This window comes from Vicia villosa, linkage group LG6, assembly GCF_029867415.1.
Source record: "Vicia villosa cultivar HV-30 ecotype Madison, WI linkage group LG6, Vvil1.0, whole genome shotgun sequence".
NCBI lineage: Eukaryota > Viridiplantae > Streptophyta > Magnoliopsida > Fabales > Fabaceae > Vicia > Vicia villosa.
Window position 1 is genome coordinate 18,836,513 of NC_081185.1, and position 7,912 is coordinate 18,844,424.

The window sequence follows — 7,912 nt, forward strand, 5'->3', positions numbered from 1 at the left end:
TATGCATTGGGTCGCGGGGCCTAAGCGAGCACACTTGTAAATAATTCCTTATTTTCCCCGTATTTCTTTTGCATTCATTCGCATTTAGGTTTAGACATTAGACACCCTTTAGATAGAAACAAACATAGGTGGATACCATCGAGTACGATGGGCGTGAGGGGTGCTAACACCTTCCCCTCGCGTAACGGACTCCCGTACCTTGATTCTCTGGTCGAAAGACCTTGTTCTTATTCTGAGTTAGGTTTTCTGATATTCCTTTCCCTTATGGGATAAATATATTAGTGGCGACTCTGATTCTATTTTTCGCGGTAGCGACACATACCTCCTCTTCTCACTAACCCCACACATGGCCCAAATGCCATAAACTATCTTTTTCCATTATTTTTCACAGAATCTTTAATAATTCTAATTATTAATTAAATATTCCAAATTAAATTAATAATAAAATTATACGGGTGTTACATTATTCATATGAAGTGACTTATCGGTATCAACATTCATATCATGCGACTTATCATGAGAAATTTTGTAGTCTCACACCTGCACAACCTCTAGATTCCTCTCATTCCAATGTGAATTTAATTTGTTTCCTAGAAACTGCTATGAGTTTCTCATTATCATGCCTCGTGCATTCACAACCACTCTTTCACCCTCGGGTGTTACATGTAACTACTCTCCGCCATTTTCGGCCTTGAGTGTTACAATGGGATTTTTCATGATTAGAGAAGAAAACAATCAGCAGGATTATATTCCAGTTCAACGAGAAGTTATCAAGTTTTTTGACAACTTCGATGTTCACAATATATAGGTCGAGTTGGAGCAAAAGATGAAAATAAAACTCCTACGTGGCTTGCATGACAACATACGACCAAAATTGTTTAAGTAATTTGAACAATAGCCTCCTTTTAAGCATCTGTATCAATGTCAGAATCCAATTCTATAATTTCCAAATTTGATTTGTCTTTGGCAGATCCTAATGGGGGTGACACGAGATTATTTAGATCAGTGGACTTGACCTCACTTAGTGGAGAAGTTGTTATAAATTGATTTGGTTCCTCATCAAGTAAATGTTTAGCACTCACATTAGTTCTCTCATTACAATCCTTCTCAGTGCCCTAAGAGCACCCGTATTCGAACGAAAATGGATACGACGAACAAAATGGTGAAATTATGTAGTTCATGCCGTCAACCCGGCCACAATCGTACAAAATGTTCCAATGTTGGATCAAGCACAACGCCATAAATTAATTAAACGTAACTGTTTCTCTTTTTATCAAAAGCAACATTCATTTCATTCATAGCTACACAAATACAACAACTGAAAAATAAAAAAAAAATTATTGTATGCATTTAAAAATTCATTTGGCGGATGCACTTAAAAATTAAAAAAAAAAAATTATTGTATGCACCCAATGATTTTGGCGTATGCACTTAAAAAATTTCAAAAAAAATATTTTTTTAATACATACACCAATTCATTTGGCGCATATGACACATGCAATATGAAAGTAATGCACTATCAAAATAGGTTAGTTTCGTAATTAAATTCAAACCTACGTTAAATTGGAATTTTTTTTATTAAACTAAGTTATTCTAAAAAAAAATTCAAACCAGACACTATTGGGGATAGAAAGAAATTCCATTATTGTGATGCAACGTGGAACTTGAGAGCGCATTCCTAGAGAAATGTCCAGACTTTTTCACTCACACTTAGTTTCAAGATGAAACTATTTTAGGGGAGAGTATCGTAACACCCATAATTTTACCATAATTTTAGAATAAATACTTTTATAACATTTTATAATATATTATGATTAGATATAAATTAAATATTATTTATATCTTACTTAAAATAATTTGAAATTTTAATTTTACTAGTGGTCCATTTTCTAAAAGGTCTATGTTAAAAAAAATTAACCGTCATAATTTTTTAAAACAATTTATTTATTTATTAATTGTTACGAAATTTTATCAATAGAGTCGCAAAATTAAAGATATTAGTATAAAAAAAAATTATTTTCTCGATCGATTTTATATATATATATATATAGAGGAGGGATCAAATTACACCCGAAGAGTTACACCACGAGTTACACTCGTTCAATAACCACATTTCGAATTAATATTTTTTAAATTCAACCGTTCGATTGAAACATAATATCATATAGATCATACCTATAAAGTTTGAGCTTAATCTATAATGATTTACTATGTCATTGAATAACATCAAAATTAACGTTATATGAAAGCTCATTTTGACGTTAATCTTTGGATATCTTGATGATATAGTAAATCATTATAGATTAAGCTCAAACTTTATAGGTATGATCTATATGATATTATGTTTCAATCCAACGGTTGAATTTAAAAAATATCATTTCGAGATGTAGTTATTGAACGAGTGTAACTCGTGGTGTAACTCTTCGGGTGTAATTTGATCCCTCCTCATATATATATATATATATATATATATATATATATATATATATATATATATATATATATATATATATATATATATATATATATATATATATATATATATATATATATATATATATATATTGCAGTAAGTGGGATATGAAGTAGATATGGATAGAGGTAAAAAATAAGTATCAATATTTGGATCACTTAGGTTAATTATAATGAGAAGGATAATACTTATGTGATAACCATATTTTCAATTTACCTTATGGCTATTACCTTATGCCTATAAATACTGAAGCAATTCTCACTCACTCGAAATTATCTTCACTCTCTCTAAAACAATTATGCCTTAGCTAAACCCCATCGTTAAAATTTTACCACTATGTTATTTCAAATAAAAAACTTTTTTCTCTACTTTTTTTATTGGTAAAAATAATAAATAATTATTTGATTTAATGTTTTGAGAAAATTTTTTCGATAATAAAAACCAGCCCTATTTTCTTATACTTTTTTTATTGGTAAAAATAATAAATAATTATTTGATTTAATGTTTTGAGAAAAAAAATCGATAATAAAAACCAGCCCTATTTTCTTATATATTTTTTTTAAAAAAAAAACCACTAAAAAACCCATGACGAGTGTCACAAGTTTTGTGATGAGTGTCACAAGGGTCACATCCCCTTTTTCCAAACTTTTCTTTATTTTTTTATTTCTTTGCATTTTCAGTGGAAGATCATGAAGTTTCAAGTCAGATTTGTGATGAGTGTCACAAGGGTCACATCCCCTTTTTCCAAACTTTTCTTTATTTTTTTTATTTCTTAGCTAGGTTGTTCTTGGAAGTGTTGAATTGTTGTTGAATTGTTGTAGGTGAAAGCTGTTTGATGCAGTGGTAGTTGTCATACCCCAATTTTTGACCTAAGATACCACCTCATTTCATTTGCATGTGCATCATTTGCATCACTAACAAATGGCATAGCTTGTGTTTGCCACTTGTGCTCAGCAGGGTTTAATCAAGAAATCTCTCATAAGTACAAGTGATGATCAATTAGGGTTTTGTTCTCCCTTCATCTCAAATGAACTATCTTCATCAACAATCAACATTTGGTCCTCAAAGATTCATTTCAGCAAGCTCAAAAGCTTTGAATAGACCAAATTAGGGTTTTGACTAAAGACAACCCACTCCTGACTTTTGCTCAGGACTTGACCTAAAGGCTTGGGACATGATCTCAAGACCTCCAACACATCATCTTGACCTAATCTATTGGCTCAAGATATCTCCCACACAAGGATTGATCAACAGTGAAATTTCAGGTTACCAGACTAGGGTTTTGCACCTATCAGGGACTGAAATCAGGGCCCATATTTGGGAAGCCCTCAGAAGCTTCAAGGCATTATCCAAATGGCCTAATTATCTTCAAATAATGCCTATGTCAATATCCAATGGAAATTGTACTTCAATTCAAGAGCCACAGTCATCAATTTCATCAGACTCACAATTAAGGTTTTTGACCTAATTCACCTGAATAGCTGATTTTTAATCAGGACATGGTGCCACAACTCAAATCATGACTCAAGGTCCTCCAATACCTCAATAAGATCCATTCATAGCATTCATTTGAGGAGGATAGCTTGATTCATCTGAAATCTCCAGAAACACGATTCACTTGAAAAAGTCAATCGTACAGGATCACCTTTGACTTTTGAATTTTTGGTCAAACATGGACTTTTGAAGATTAAAATCATCAACATATGATATGTGAAGTAATTTGATCAAGAAAATCAATCAAGAATCAAAAAGTCAAAGTTTGACTTTCCATACTTAGAAATTTTTTCCAAGTGTTTTCAAGGTTTTTTTCCAAACTGTGGAAGGAAATATCTCAAAACTTCATGAGCAAACTGAAAAAAACTTTAAACATTAAAGTTGTAGATTTTGACCCAATGAACAACTTTGTCACAAGAAACATTTTTGCAAAAGATCAACCATTTAAGAGATATGGAGCTTCAAAGTTGGTACCTTTTGCAAATTTCACAAAGACCTAATTTTTTCCAAACTTTATAGGTCTTTTTCACCAATTTCCTTAGGGATCTTGAGGAAACTTTCAACTAATGAATTGAAGTATATACTAAGGGATTTCCAAAATGTCCAAGAGCATGAAAAAATATGGAGTGGAGCTATGGTTTTGAAATTTGACATTAGTGATCATTTTACTTGAAATTTCAAACCATTTTCACAAAATTCAAAGACTTTATGGACCTATAATGCAAGCAATGACCTATTACAACTTCAAGGGGCAATTTCAAAGCATTAAAGATCATATTAGAAGGAATCCCAAAACACTTGAGTGTTTTAACCATGGTTAGCCATTTTTAACCTAATGCATTAATGGTAAAAGATACCATTTTATCTCTTAATGCCAAATCACCAAAGAAAGATCAACTTGCTTGGCCTTGAAGTCATACTCTTTGGCCTATAAATAGAGGTCACTTATTTATTCAAAATCACACCAAAACCTTTTAGAGCATTGGTTTTCTCTCTTCTTTCTTAAGTTCCAAGTCATAAGTTTCAAAGGGAGTTAGAGAAGCAACTTCCAAACCCTTAAAGTTCTGACCAAAGTGGTGCTTCAAACACTTCATAAACATCATATGTAAGTTGTTTGAACTAGGTGTGGACAACCGGTCGGGCCGGTTCGGTTTCGGGCCCAAAACCTCAAACCGTCCCAACCCTCAGTTTAGGAATAGAGGCCCACTTCCGCCCAATTTATAAATCGGTTATTTCGGGTTCGGTTTTTTTCGGGTTCAGTTATATAACTCGGTTTTTTCGGGTTAATAAATGGGCTCATTTAAAAAATGACAAATTTTATAATAAATGGGCTCTTTTAAAAATGACAAATTTTATAATTAATAGACTCATTTAAAAAAAGACAAATTTTATAATCAGCGGTTCAATATATACACATATTTTTTTATTTAAATTGCCAGTAGTCATTTTTTCCTTTAAAAACAATCATTTTTTACTTTAAAAACACAGTTTATAAGATTATGGTTGTTATATATGGAAGGCAGATCTACAAATTTTAATAGGGAATATATTGAATTAAAATACATGCAGCAACAAAAGTATATATAGAGGCCATAATAGAATCAAACTACTACAAGCTCAACCTTTACAAATACAAATAAATAATCCTAATCTAAATAGAGCACCGCATCACAGTCTTGAAGAACCTCTTGCAAACAGATACCTATTAAATAAATAAATAAATAAATAAATAAATAAATAAAAAGTTAGCAAACAAATATATTAATATTAAAAATAAAAGGAAAGCAAGAACAATTTAATCTCAATAACAAATCAAAATATAAGAAATATCATAGTAGTAAATAAAATTAAAAGACAAATTGAGAGAAAAATGAAAACCATAAAATAACATTAGAAAAACATCTACACTCCAATTTCCTTCCAACTCTTGAACAACTAAAACTGAGTTGAAAAATCAGAAAATATATTGGAGATAAATTACAATAAGGAAGATAATAAATGAAATGCAGAAAACAAAAATGACAAAACAAAAAATATCAACTGATACGATTAAAAAAGAGAGAACTTTGTGAATATTTTGGATTAAATCGTGTTCCACTCCTTGATTTAGTGAAAGAGATCCAATTTTAAGAAAGGGATTTTGTGAAAGATTTTGTGAAAGGTTGAGTTTGTGAAGTTGGGAGAGAAAGGAAGAAGAATAGTGTTAGAAAGTTTAGGATAAGTATTCTTAGTATCGTCTCCTCAGGGATTGATGCGATATTATCGCCGTTCTACAGCTCAGTGTATTTTGAGTTAAGGTTTTGGATGTTTTTAATATCATGAAAAATAAATAGCATGAAAAGAAATTAAAGACAATAACTTCGGGTTTAAAAACGGTTTGGTAAAACTGTGTCAAGATTAGTGTTCATTAGTTTGCTTCATATGTACTCTAATGATTATATATATGAACTTATTCATGATTAATACAATCACGTATCCTCTCGATACCGTTTATCTCTAAAGCAATATCGTGATTATTATCATATTCACCGTCAGATGATCTCTCATGCCGACAATCAACATGATAATCTTAAAAGCTTGATACTTGTGATTATCAACTCACAAATCTATCTCTAGAGTTTGTTTATTGATAGATGAATATCTTTTAGATCTAGCTTTGAAACATATCTCTCAATAATGATCCAAAACAACAAATGAAACATAAATAACAAGATATTCACCATGTATTAATCATTAACCAAGTTCATACATAATAGATCAAAGAAAGTACATATTTACAAACTAACTACCTCTAATCTTGACACAAGATGAAACTTAGCCCTCCATATCCATGGAAGCTTCAACAACAAGCAACAAACCAAGATTTAGTGACATCAAACTCAAGAAGATCAAAGAAAGATGTTTGGAAATCTTGATTTTCTCTTAAGAAAAATGGTTTTTTTCTTCTTCTCTTGCCCTAACTATTCTTTCAAGTGAGTGTTATGATATGAACTCTCCAAAACCACTTTTTTTATCAATTTTATGTGGCTAGGAACAAAAGTTGAAAAAGTAGGTCCGCTGAGCGGAGCAGGTCCGCTGAGCGGAGCAGTAAAAATATCTGTTTTGTCTTCAAGGTCCGCTGAGCGGAGAGGGTCCGCTGAGCGGAGGTAAATTTTCTGCTCTTCTCTGCCCATGTCCGCTTCAGCTCCGCTGAGCGGACTTGCTGATGGAAAAAATTGCTGCATCCCTGCCTGGGTCCGCTTGGACTCCGCTGAGCGGACCTCCTTGTACAAAAATTCTTCTTTTTGCATTCCATCCTCATTGCAAGCTTGTTTTGATCATTCTTCTCATTCCATCTTGTCCAAAAATTGTTAAAACCTAAAGAAAACATAACAAGAGTTAATAAACTAACTTAATTTAGAAAATAAACATAAAGTTATTTATTTACATACTATTATATCAAAAAGTAATCAAATTTGGCACAAGAGTTTCAGAAATACCACAAAACTTATATACAAACTATGCACAAATGGGATTCTAACAACTCTCCCCAACTTTGATCTTTGTTTGTCCTCGAACAAAGCTAGCTCAAAAACATACATCATCGAATCACATGAGGTTAGTAACATCAATTGAATGGTTCAAACTTGAGTTACATACCTACAAGATAAGTCTTCCTTGCTTGTACAAGATTCTAACATGACCATGAACCACTTTCTGAACACAAACTTTCAACACAATTGCATTAAAGAGATAATGTTCATGAATGAATCACCTATGTTTCACTTCACAAAAATAATTGAAGGACAATTGCCATGATAGCAAAAAGGACAAATCACACTCACTAGTAATGATGCACATCCAAAACAATTCATATATTCATCTATACTATTGTTGAATGCAGTATAGGGCAAGCAACAAAAGAAAGATTTGGAAATATTGATCCAGGAATTATCGTCCACAGAG